Genomic DNA, 13,864 nt, shown 5'->3' with positions numbered 1-13,864 from the left:
GCAACATTTTATCTCACAATTCTGACTTTTTTTCACAGAATTGTGAGATATAAACTCGCAATTGTGAGTTAAAGTCCAGTTTTGAGGGGGAAAAAAAGACTGATATGTTCTCAGAATTGCGAGTTTATATCTCAGAATTCTGTGACGTCAGAATTGTGAGAAAAAAAGTCCGAATTGAGAGTTTATATCTCGCCGTTCTGAATTTATTTCTCAGAATTGCGAGTTTGTATCACGCAATTATGAAAAAAAATCAGAATTGTGAGATAAAAAGTCGCAATTACCTTTTTAATTTTTTTATTCAGTGGCATAAACGGCCTTCCATAATTTAAGACAAATAAAATAATTTAGAGCCCGAGAGAACTAGAAAAAAAAATCATATTTTAATAATTTAATTTAAAATTACATTTGTTGAAATCACAAATTAAAATAAGATGTCTTGATTTTTTTTCTTTTAACTTGTCTAATTTTTATGAATTTTAAGCGTTCTTGTAGCCCACTTGGAAATGGTTGTTTTAATCTAGTTAAAATTATCTTAAAAATGACATTCAAATGTCATCTTTAATCTTTCAGTCACTGTCCCGATTGGAGATCAGTTGTTTACGGTCATGGCACCATTTGTTATTGGAGACAATAAAAAGTTGGCAGTTGGTTCTGACCTATTTTAAAACTTTACTGGATATGAATGGATATGTACTGTATGAGCGGCTGAATATGACAGTTGAGTCTTAGTATAGATATTTTTGCATGTGTTTGCATTCTGTGTGCTAAATCCTATGGAATAACACCATATGTAAATGTGCGATTTTGCATTTCCTCATGTCCGTGCTGCATAATTTGCTGCACAGTGAACAATGACGTGTGAAGTATGTGTGTGTGTGTGGCCTGAAAGTATGTGTGTCTGTTTGGCAGACTGGTTATTGAGGTCACTTTTGACATGCCTCTCTTGTCAGTGAAAACCGACAGAGCTTTACAGTCCAATCTGTCATCTGCGTCTTTCTCGGAGATGCTCCTTCATGCATCTTCTCTTTCCTTTATCCCATAAATATCCCTCACTTTAAACAGACTGCAGCTCTGTGCTCTGCTCTTGAGTTTTTGCTCATTTCTATGCAAATTTCTGATTTGGAAAGTGTTTGCTGTATTTTATTTTACCATAAATGTAAATGTTATGCTCACAGTTTGCAGAACAATAACAGTTTGGTAGTGGTACTAGAAATAGACTGATGTGACAAATTTCTGGTCTAGCTGTTTATTCCCATTTTCTTTTCTAGTTTAAATCTTGAAAGTGGACATTAAATGAGGTATTGTGAGATGGGAGTCTGCTGTAGGACTAAATGTAAATCATATAGAGAAGTCAGGCTTCCAGGCAGGACAAGAATGCATCGATCGAAAGCCCACTGTCCAATAAACAAATAATAGCTTCTTTTTTTTCCAGTGCAAACAACAGTCATGATAGACTGCCAGTGAAGCACACTCTCCAAGCAGGGCTCAAAATGAAATGTTTGGAGCCTCTTGTCCAGTGAACATTTATCTTTGCTCCTATTAAACATTTATATTTGGTGCTTTTAAATCCTATGGATTCCATAAATGTCTACAGACAGATTCATGTGGCATTATAGTTGTTCTGTATGATATTATTTACACGTTTATTTGATAAAATATTACATTTATTAGTATATCAATAAATTACATTGTTGGGAAAGCTGGATTCCATTCAGATTTAAAGTAATCATCATTTATTTTACCTGGTTAAACTCAGCCCAACCAACCAGGTGATTAACCATATTGAACCATATTGTATAGAGAGAGCGAGGATATCTAGAGATACAGTATATAGAGAGAGATTTGTTTGGTGGATCTCAATCTGTACAACCCCAGTTTGTACTTTATCTGTGCTCAGTGTTTATTCCCTTGTTAAACTGGGCACTAGCTGGCAGCGTTTTCCCAGTTTAGCTTTAGCCATTAGCTTAGACCATAAGAATTCCCAGTCAGTCACAACCCTCGTTTTACCTTATATCAACAGCATTAACAGCGGCCGCTGCTCTAAACCCACGGCCTGAGCTGCTCATCCATTCTTTACACAAATGAGATTAAATGTGCGGATGCTGCTAATCCCAAAAGCATCTCATTTGATTGGATTAAGTGTAGTAATTGTCTGTGCTTTCAGCATGGCTTGGCTGGAGCAGACTATGGATGGCTGTGCTTGTACAGATAGGGGATGAGTACTCTGGACTTCTGTGGGGCCAAATGGATTTTTGTTGAGTTTGTGTGCCCGATGCCCCGGCTGATGTGAGTGCAATCTGTGCTTGAATGTTTGTGCGTGTATCTCTGCATTATTACATTAATTTGGCTGAAAATGACCCTGTGTTACAGAGCTGTTAATACAAATCCACTCTTCTTTTGAAAGCACTTACATTAAGGGATATGCGTATACAAAGGCAGTTGCATCTAAATGGACATTTATTATATGCAGCATATAGATATATAGCATATAGCAGTAGAAAGCCAATATGTAGGTGAGGTTTAGTTTTACTAATTTCTTTATAATATTTCTACCTACTGTCTGACCTTAGAAATCATTTATTTATTTATTTGCTACTGTACCATTTTAATTTTTTTATGTGTACATGGCATCTGAGTAACACTTTAGAATAGGGAACACTTATTCACTAACTATGACTTTTCCCTCAGTAAATTCCTAATGTGCTGCTTATTAATAGTTAGTAAGGTAGTTGTTAAATTTAGGTAGTGGGTAGGATTACGGATGTAGAATAAGGCATTAATATGTGCTTACTTACTACTAATAAATGGCTAATATTCTAGTAATATGCATACTAATAAGCAACTAGTTAAGAGACCCTAAAATAAAGTGTTACCGCCGTCTGTTATGATTGCTATTGACCTGCAGAATGCTGAATATCGAAGAGGCAATAATATGTAATTGTAAGCAGCCATGCTCAGGGTTGTGATGTCATAACCACAATGCTTTTTCAATAGTGTGCATTTGCAGTTCAGTTTTCAGAAATTATTTGTGGAGGATGGACTGAAGAATGAACTCTGTGTTGTCAGAGTTATCGTATATCTAAAGCCTATATCTGCAAATAGTAAACAAAATTATTTTTATTATTTTTATTTTCCATGATATGTTAACTTTAAAAGCCAAAATTACAACGATAACTTGGCTTACATTTAAATGATAAAGAGTGCCACAAATAGACATGTGGACAGAATTGGAACAATTTTCTTATCTTTAAATACACACACATTCACAGACACACAACTGGTGTCACTGACACAAACTTCAATAAAGACTTGAATAAAGTTCATAGACTGGCACAGCTTTTTATTTGATGTTCTCAGATGGCACTAATAGATTCTAATGACTTTACAGGGTCAGATCTAAATTAAAAGCATTTGAACATTTGAAGCAATTTTCCCTATGCTTGTTTTATTGTTCTCTCACGTATCCTTCGTTCTCTCCCTACTGAGCAGGAAAGAGGTGATGTTGTCAAGGAAACTGTCATATCGGGAAAAAAAAATCTCAGCGTTGCTTTATTGCTCAGTAAATTTCATTCGGTAAAAAAGGAACTAATTCCTAAGGAAAGACTGAAGTATGAAGATTGAACTAGAGCCACTTTTAATCAAACTGTCAAGCTCAATATGTATGTTTTGTGATGAGTGATTTTAATAAGGCCTCAAAGTCAGCCGTTGAGTCTGCTTGGACAAAACAAAATTGTCTGTCTTTATTCAATGTGCAGGCAATAATACTGTTTTAAATCACAGAAGATTTTTTTGAGATTGTCTCCTGTTTTCACACATTCATAATTCACTGACTAGATGAATTTTAATTGTTACAGTAATTTACAGTAGCATACTGAAATGGCTACAACAAATAGTTATTATAATTATTAAATTAGAATAACTATTTATTGAAGCCATTTGAGTGAACTAGGGATGCAACGATACCATTTTTTTTTAGATTTGATCTGATCCAGAAAATTCTGAGTATCGGTCAATTTCAATCCGATACCAGCGCCGTTTTTTTTTTTTTTTTTAATCAATGTAGAATTTGTATACCTCTGTGTGTTTACCTAATCATCACTCTTGTGTGTAAATCTACTAAATATAACTTAATTTTAATGAAAAATAACAAATGAAAAAAATATAATCTAATATAATAGGTTACAAGCTGTTTGTGCATAGATAAGACGCCTGAAGTTGCAAAGACTAAAGTCTCAAAACCAAAGATATATTCTTTATAAAAGTTAAGACTCGACCATGCCTCAATCAAACACGCCCCCACATGTCTATGTCATGTTGTGAGGAGATTTGCAAAACACCGCCCAAACGTATACGCAATGAAAGAAGGAGTAACTTTTATTCTCGCTGTAGTATTGTTGCTGCCGCCGGCGCCATGTCCTGGAGATGCTGTGTTTCATTGTGAAAGCGAAACTACTTTGTTTGGGCTTCCAAAAGAGGACACAACTAGAAATCAGTGTTTAAGTTGTATTTACAACACTGTTCCAGAACAGTTCAACCCAAATATTAGAGTGTGTGCAGCGCATTTTACAGAGGACTATTTCCTGATCCTGGGAGTAGCCTTCCAGCTGTGCTCAAAGGCTGTTTCTATAAAGTGGGGCAATTCCAACTTCGCAAGGACAGTCTGGTGCTTCTGACTCACAGCGTGTAAGTATGTTTTCTTATTTAAAGAATTTGCCACTGACTATTGAAACGCAAGTTTTGAGCAGTGTAGAGTAGCGCTTGTTGTTTGTCGTTTCTCTGATCACAAATGCAGACATGGTAATGTTTACATCGCGCCGCGTAAAAAGACAATATAAGTCATTATAATCAGTAATTATGTCCCCACAGGATGCGACAAATGCCTCGTTTATAATGCATTTTATTGTTTTAGTCTCCTTACGCCGAGACATGGCATCACATTACGGTAATAATGTGTTTTTCTCATAAACACATTGCATTACACCAAATACACAAAATAATGTTCTTTTTTAGCAACGTCATATGAGACCTTTAACAGTGTTAAATCTCGGTTATTGAGTGCTCTTGAAGAGAGTTTCATCGTTTTGAATGCCATAACCGAACGTGACACGCAGTTTGAATGCTGAATGGAGGATGACTAGTCTCGCGTAGCCAGACCTTCAGACTAACGGCTATACCCGATCCGCAGAAAATGCCAGTATCGGAGCCGATACCGACTCTGAGTATCGGATCGATGCATCCCTAGAGTGAACATTTTTTTTTAACACAGGTATATTACACAATAGTTAATTATTGTCCTTCAATTTGATTGGCTAGCAGCACTGGGACTTTTCATTGTGTATCACTCACCTTGTCTGTGTTTGCACGATTCAGACAGATTTAGGTCTGTTTAGCAGTGTTATGCCATAAGGAGTCATTCGCTGAAATCAACCAATATTCAAAACATAACAGATGCATTCAGAAATGAAGCAAGTGAATGTCTTTGAAGTTTTTGAACAAATCATTAGGGTAAATGATTCAATGACTTACTCAAAGGCAAAAATAGTTCTTACTGATTGGTTTTAACTTCAAACATAGCTCTTCAATTGATAAATTGTTATACCTATGTGTTTCAAATTACATTTTACAGTATTTTAAGTGTACATTGTAATTTTGTGTACTTCTGTACATATAGCCTATATATAGACTACACTACTGTTCAAAAGTTTGTGGTCAGTAGGAAATCAATACTTTAAGAAAAAATGCAAAATATTTATCAGTAAAGGCAGTTTAATGTTAAAGCTTTCTGTTTCAAATAATCCTTCTTTTTTTTTTTTACTTTCTATTTATTAAAAATCCTGAAATAAAATCTATAATGGTTTCCATTTAAAAAAATATGGCACCACAGCTGTTTTCAGTATTGATAGTAATGAGAAATGTTCCTTGAGCACTAAATTAGCATATTAGAAATATTTCAGAAGGATCATGTGACACTGAAAACTGAAGTAATGAAAATTCAGCTTTGCTATCAGGGAAAAAATACAAATATATTCATATATACAAATATATAAATATATTTGAAAATATATTCAAATATGGGAAAAAAAAGGTTAATGCTTTAAAGTATTTTTGAACAATAGACTTCTTTCAAAAACATTTATCCTATTAACATTAGCCCTTAAATGATAGATTATATGTAGTTTTCATTCTCCAGTTAGCTAAGAGTTAAAAAAAAGAAGAAAAAAAACTTTATCACATGCAGCCTCAGACCTGCTGTGAACATTTCAGACTGTTTACATGCTGATTTCTGAGCTTAAGTCTGGAAGATGACTGTTGACAAAGCCAGGGCTGCTTCTAAAATTGCTCGTTTTATTTTAGTATTGGAGAAAATTTTGTTTTGGTTGATTATATGCTGTGTACTCTGTCACTGCCATCTGTGAGTATTGATTTGGGATGAAAGGGAGTCATCTGACTAACAAAGACATGCATATGAGATTCACATTTTTGTGCATATCTGGTTTTGTCTGCGGGAGAGAGTAAAGCCATTTATACAAGCACACGCACATCCAAACTCACATCCAGACAGAGAGAGATACAGAGAGCACTGGAAGTAGGACAGTGGAAAAAATATGTAAGGAGAGGAAGGATGAGTAACAGAGAGAGCACAAGAGGGCAGTATAGAGAGAGAGGGGGTGAAAGAAAGGGCTGAACGGGGGAGAGAGAGTGGGAGAGAGATTTTTCTCCGCTCCGCCTTCCCCAGAAAACAACCGGCAGTGGTTGGGCTGTTCAGTGCTGAGCGAGCAAGAGAGAGAAGCAGTGAGAGGGAAGCGCTCAGTGCCGGAAAAGGGAAAAATGGAGCTTTGAGAGCTGCCCAACAGATCCCTTCCCTTCCAGAGTTATCTTCTGTCCTCTCTCGTTCTCTCCGGTGTCCAACCGCTGCACTGAATTTACAGGATGACTGGTGAGTGATCAGTCTGATTCCTGATCCTTCTTTGGCTCTGAATGTTTTCATGTGGTTCTCACAAATATAATGTGATTATGCAAACTAGAAGTCTCTCTCTCACACACACACACTTCTATATTCACATGCTGTGATCTGGGACTGTTCAGTAATGTATTAATTTGTAATTGTTCCTAACACTGTCTGTGATTAGGGATGTTGGTCACATTAGATGTTCTGGGTCACTGGACTCATGTGGTTAAATTCTGATGCCATTTTAGTGTGGAGTCACTGTGGCCAGCAGCAGCACATCTGCATTAAGATTTTTAAATGGCTGCATCTGATTAAATTAAACTTCAATTGAAAGTTTATTCTGTATGATGGAGGGTGTGTCATTCTTGTAGTAATTAAAATGATTAGTTCAGGATGACGCCTGTTCATCGCGGGCTGCCTGTCACTTGAGGTTGTTTTGTTTTTTTGATGACTTGAGGTTATGAACTTCTCTCAACCTGTCGGCTTGTGTATGTGTGTGTCTGTAATTATATTTCAGTTGAACAGCTGCTCGCATTCATGCCACTGAGGCTCACCGACCGTGTCTCACACTATCTAATCTCCCTCCCTGGATTTATAGATTTAAAGATCGATTAATGATTAATTACTTCTGCATGCCATGCAAGTGAGTTATATTGACACTCCATTATCTGGGGAAAGTGAAGGGGTGGTGTTGTTTCACCAAGGAGCTTTCTGATCTGACCCTTAAAATTACTGTCATTGGTGGAACCTAAATGAATGTCCTGTGGTCATTGAAAACCTACCTAATATAAGGGGTTTTTAAAGTTGTGTTTTGTATTTATTCTAAGTGAATTGGTTAAGTCAGATTTGTTTGCAAGGCTTTCTTGCATGTCCCTTTTTTGAGTAAATCACATTTCACTCGAGTCGGTTCTTTCCAATGAATTTGTCTCAATCGAAATCATTTTTGAACATCCTTATTCAGTTATCGCAAATGACTGGAAAGGTCATGGAAAAGCCCTGGTCATTCATTGGTTAAACTTGCAGATGATTCAGTCATGAATATTTGTACTTAAATTAAACTAGTTTTTATTATTCTATTCTAATTTCCCACATTTTGTGAATGTAAATATTTTACTGTTTACATTCAGTCATATTGAATTATATTAAATATATGAATTATATTATATTATACATTTACCACAATTTATGAATACATTATTTTGTGTTCTGCTTCAATTTTATAAACACATGGTTAAATTCAATCAAAAAGAAATGCATAAGAAATCAGATTGTTTATGGCAACGCACACATATGGAAAAAGTGAAAGCTCTTGTATTATAGCAGAGAATGTGTAAGGAAAGCCAAATTTATTTATTTGACAAACACCTTTAAACTGAGTAGAGAGCGAATGAGAGATGGTGTGAAAAATGAGAGGAGAGTGTCTCCTCAGTACCAGCTGTTGTTCGACGTCTCTTCAGCTGTGCTGGAACAGAAAATTAAAGACGGATAACGGATTTGATTGGAGGATAAAAAAAAAGACAAGAAAAAACAGTGTAGTGTGCAAAAATGTTTTCGAAACTTGCAATAGAGTCTGCAAATCAAGCCCATCTCTCTTTTCCCCCACTCTCTAATTGCACTGTCATGACCAGTCTCTCTCGTCTATTGATTTGTTGTGTGCCGCTGAGGCGTGACTACTGCTCTGCTCTCCTGGAACATAAGGAGGATGGTAGGGCATCTTCTCCTCAAGAGAGAGTCACCTCTGAATGCTCAACCTGACCAGTGTCTGGGTAAATATGTCTCAGAGGTGAATGCTTTCGAGACATTTGGGTCAGAACAGGGATATAAACTTTCAATGAACAGAAGGGCTCTGTGTTAGTTGCTGGCATTGGAAGCCTGTTTATTTTCTCTGATCTGTGTTGCATGTAGGACACACTCGGAATGGAATATTACCATATTTGTAAGTGGCATGCATCAAGATAAATATGGAGGAATCTTATCGAGACATTTTAAAGCACGAATGTGGCCAGGACAGACAAACCAAGTCCAGGGAACAAAGATGAGAAATGCACAGTTTAAAGTCATTCAGGATGCAGATGGTTTTTATTATTTTCTCTCTCTTTAAGAAACCACAGATTTTTTTTCCCGAAATGTCCGCTAGTTAAAACAATGAATAGTCATCTTATTAACTGTCCAGCTAGAGTCTGAGGTGAGTCAGATCTCTACACATGACGGCAGCGCTATCACAAAACCGCTCTTATTTCAGTGTATTCAGTGCAGCTTTTCCATAGGTACAGTACAAGAAACACATTTGCTGCTGTATACTTGTGTTGTGCTGACAGTAACTGGCAGATTGTCATAGTCCCTTCACATTGTGGCTTGTCCCTTTAAGTGGCAACATGAATAAAATATGTGTGTGCTTTGAGTTGAGAGCTTTTCTCTACAGCTGTGCTGCTTCTCCAGTGGTGTTGCTGAGACCCAGATTTGACAATGGACATCAAGTGGTGACCCAAAGCTGTACCTTCTCTACTTAAAAGAAAAAAATGACATTTAATAGCGAACTGCACAGGAACAGCAATATTTACAATCATTAACATTAGACAGACTGAATAGGAAATTAATCCAATAAAAAAATGTTTTTAATCATATATTTTTATTTTTTTGCTGAGGCAAAAACAAGCTTCCATGCTCAACAGCCAGAAATTCAAAGCACAAAACAAATTGTGGTTGGCACAAGCCTTGTTGCTGCAAGCTAACTTATATTCAGTATAGTCTTTAGTCTTTTTTTTTTTTACCTTGCATACGTTTCTTCATGGTTTTCGGGGATGAGGGCATGCGTCACAATCTGTCTTTTCGGTCTGCCCCAGCACACGTGTGTGTGTTTATGTGTGTGTGTGTGTGTGTGTGTGAACGTGTGTGTTCTCATGTTATTTTCTCCTTTGGCCTAGTGTGTGTAAGCGGCTTTTCCAGGCTGCTAGATAGACTGATGGATGGATGGAAAAGAGAGGAAGAGTGAGGGATGAGAGATGAATAGATGAACGGATGGCATAGTTAATGGCTTGGCTTGGGCAGGGTGGCCGACTACAGTTATGTAATTCTTAAATTGCGCACACAAAGGATAGAGAGAGAGAGTAGAGACAAATGCAGAGAAATAAAACATGCTGTACAATTATAACTCTTTTCATCTCATAATCAGTTTCAGTTTAATGTGTTTTATTGACATAAATCATTTATATTGGCAAAATGTGTAGAACATAGAGAGTTATAAGTTTAAATAGTGTGTTAGCATTCTCTTGGTCAATGCTGCAACTTCACACACACACACACACAAAGAAATTGATGCATAATCCGTGTGGGGAAATGTTTTACCGTTAGGTACATTCCTGATCATGCTGATTCCTATTGAAATGACTAGATTTCACAGAGTGCACCCTCCTTGCAAAAAATGAATGAATCTTACTTTCGTTGTATGTACATCTGCACTTTGATCTTTATGATGAGAGGAGAGTGATTCAGAAGAGTGCAGAATTCAGTCAGCAAGTGCACACACTGAACAAACTGTACACACTGTCTGTATCAGCTGATGGCCCTCACAAGCCAAGTATATAAATTTAGAAGCTTCTACAGACATCAGTCTCCTGTCTTCGTATAAAAAAGTATGATGGATGATAAATAATCCACCTCTTTGTCATGTCTGTTCTTTCTATAAGTCCTGTTCATGTTGAAGGTCACTGAGGACTTCATGCTTCTACCTCATCAAGTCCTGCTTCTCTCTCTGTCTCTCACTCTCTACCTCTCTCTCGTTCTTCTGTTTTATGTTTTCATGGGCATGAAAGAACTTGTCTTGAATGTTTCCTTTCCAAGGTTGCATGTGTGTGCATGTGCTTTGTTTTCTTCCATAGAAAAAGTATTTCAGAGAAAAGTGTTTCAGAAAAAGAAACAAATCGCTTGGCTTAAGTGTGCAAATTTTTTACATGAATTTGACAGCGAACATCTACACACATGAATGAGTCACATGGGAAAACGACGACAAACACTTTCATTTAAACCCATCTATTCACATCATAGCCTCTTCACTCTGCAGTCTCGTTGTGTTATTTTAAAATTACATTAGCATAGCAAAATGTAAAAAAATGAGATGATTGTAATCAGTTAAGTGATCATCTGTGTAGTAATTCTATATGTAAATGAGCTTTCTAAGAGGATTTTGTATAGTTGTTCAAAGCAAAATTGAAGACCAGGGTCATAGATTTATGTTTTATAAAACTTTTAGCTTGGCAAGTCACTGAGTGTGTGTGTGTGTGTGTTTATGTGGTTTGAAACAAGGAAGTGGCCAGTCCAAAGCAACCTTTGGTTAGCCTTTAACCAGATGCCCAGTAAACACCAAGGGCTCAACTGTTTGCTTGTGATAAGACAAAGGCGTTGTGTGTATGTGTGGTATTGTCTTATTCAGACAGGATTCGTTCAGGCCAAGGCTAATTTGTTTGTTGTTTAGCACATTTAGCCCATTTCTCTTGAGAATGACAAGTCTTCCCTCAGTCTGTCATTGTGTTGAATTTTCCCAGCATCCTTCACTCTCTGTTTTCCATTCTGGCACCAACTGCATCTTTATTTCCTTTTTTATATGCATATGGAGGTGCTGGCATCCATCGCTTATGTGTTTCTCTGCCATGATATAACTGTGAAATTGTCCATTTGGCCCGTGTGTTAATGTTAGATGCGAGGGCAGGAGATTGTGTGTAAAGCCTTTGCATGAAAGCTAAATCATAGCCTCCCTCTCTTACTTTGTGCACAAAATGGACTAAAAATGAAATGGTGGAGAGGTCTGGTTTTCACGACATTCAAAATCCTGATGGAAATGTCGGTCCTTTTGCAGGGGTGTGAAATGGGGGTCGGTGGCAGTACTGCAGGGGATCCACCAAGTATTGTTTGATCTCAAAATAATTGTGAAAAATCCCAAAATAAACGTTGTACAAAAATTAAACATTTAATGTTCATTTCAACCATGCAAACAATAAATGTTCTGCTGTTTCTATCAAGTAAAATTAAAATGTACAAATGCATGGTTATTTTAATGGAATTGGATCATAACAAAAATGTAAATCTTTGCTATGCTTTGCTCGGTTCTCTATCCAACAAGGGCTCCTTGACTTAAAAAGATCTGAAACGCCTGCTAGTTATGAATGTGATGTTCTAAAATATCTAACTAGAGTCAGTTAATCTGCGTGTATGTGTGTGTTGTGTGTACCTTTTGACTCCTTCAAACATTATTTTGTCTTGTGGTGCTTTTCCCCCTCTTGTTCCTCATATTTTGGTCTTGATGTTATGTCCTTTCCTGCTAGGCACACAATAATAGATCAGGGAATGTTTTAACTTCCTTATTTCCTGTTACATATGCCTAGAACAGGGGTCATCAAACTGGTGTCCTGCAGAGTTTAGCTCCAACTTGCCTCAACACACCTGCCTGGAAGTTTCAAGTATACCTATTAAGACCTTGATTAGCAGCTTCAGGTGTGTTTAATTAGAGTTGGAGCTAAACTCTGCAGGACACCGGCCTTCCAGGACTGAACTTGGTGACCCCTGGTCTAGAATGTCTAATCTCAATGTTTAACAAAACAAAAAAAAAAAATGTGACAGTGAGTATACCTGCCCCAAACAGGTATTTGCATATTTTGCCTTCATATACAATTACCACATGTATTTGTGTACATATTATGTATATAGCTAATAATTTTTATGCTTTAGTACTACATAATTTGGGAAAATACAGCTAAGCATGCTTAATAAAAGATTTAATCTGGAAAAGTGAAACTACTGTCAATGAAAGAGGCATGGGATATGGTACTGGAAAGTTAAAATGTTATTGAGTTCGATGTGGGAAAGTGAGCGCTGTCTGTTTAAATGGGGCGTGTGAGTGAGGAGGTGTGTTATCAGTTATCCCATGGGACGTTCCCTCTCCAGCACGCGGCACGGAAGCCAGAGATCCCACAGATTTCCCCTAAAAAATCCATGTAGCGAAATGCAAATTCAGATTGGAAACAGAAACGTGCATGCATTCGGTAGTGGCATGAGAATGGATTGATGGAGCTGCGTTTAATCACAATTCAATGTAAGTAAATCTGTCCATTCTTTAGACTATAGATTTGAGCTTGTTTTGAACACAGTGTTCAGTTGACATTTGATGGTGATCTCCATTGTTATGTTTTATGAAATTACATATACTGTATGAATGGTTTTGGAATGATGGCTATATTTTGTTTTGGTTTAATAAAAATATTAGAGTAGGTGTTTTAAAGCACATGTTAAGAGGGGACGAAGAAAAAATTACATTTGAGGTAGTAAAAGTGCATCTACTGTTTGTAAACTGCTTGTACTCAGTAAAAAAAAATATTAATTTGAATATCTAATCAAACTGTAATATCGTATTGCTGCTGTCATTTGCCATGTTTTTATTATTATTATTATTATTTTATGTGCAACAAACATTCATTCTGTCCCAATTCAGTTAATTATAATTGAAGAATTGAATTAGAATTGGAGTTTCCTAAGTACCTAAGAAGGTTTAAAAGAAAAGTACTGATGCTGTAATTGCTGTCTTTCTTTTATGTCTGTCTCTGACCTCAAACAAATATTTTAGTTAAAATTTTAAATATACAGTTGGGGGAACCTATATGTAGTTTGGAAATGAATGAATAAATGAATGAAAATCTCAACGTTGAACCACTAATGTGTATATAAAGTGGTTACTATCCTGTGCCCCTTCACTCTTCTTGTTGTTTAAGGTCTTCTCATTGTTTTATTGATTTGAACCGCTTAATACAAGTGCAGTACCGAACCGATTTACTGCTTGATAACAATTTACAGACCTGAAGGACAGCTAAAAACTGGATAGATTTATCAAGTTTTATTTTTTCATCTTCACTAAATGTGATGATTTAC

General features: G+C 36.5%; 1 protein-coding gene across 2 annotated transcripts in view; it reads left to right on the top strand.

The window, feature by feature from the left end:
• LOC306870537 (disabled homolog 2-interacting protein-like) overlaps positions 1-13,864 on the top strand; it is a 77,093-nt gene that overhangs the window by 19,096 nt on the left and 44,133 nt on the right. The window contains exon 1 of one of the 2 annotated variants that reach the window (XM_079417850.1): positions 6,771-6,937. The exons of the other annotated variant lie outside the window; for it this stretch is intronic. The gene's annotated coding sequence lies outside the window, so the exon portion shown is untranslated. Of the gene's footprint in view, positions 1-6,770; positions 6,938-13,864 lie in introns of those variants that run through there. 2 annotated transcript variants of the gene reach the window in all.

This window comes from Barbus barbus (genome assembly GCF_936440315.1).
Source record: "Barbus barbus genome assembly, chromosome: 5".
In the NCBI taxonomy this organism is placed as follows: domain Eukaryota; kingdom Metazoa; phylum Chordata; class Actinopteri; order Cypriniformes; family Cyprinidae; genus Barbus; species Barbus barbus.
The sequence above is the reverse complement of the archived record's forward strand: the minus strand, read 5'-3'. Positions and strand labels throughout refer to the sequence as shown.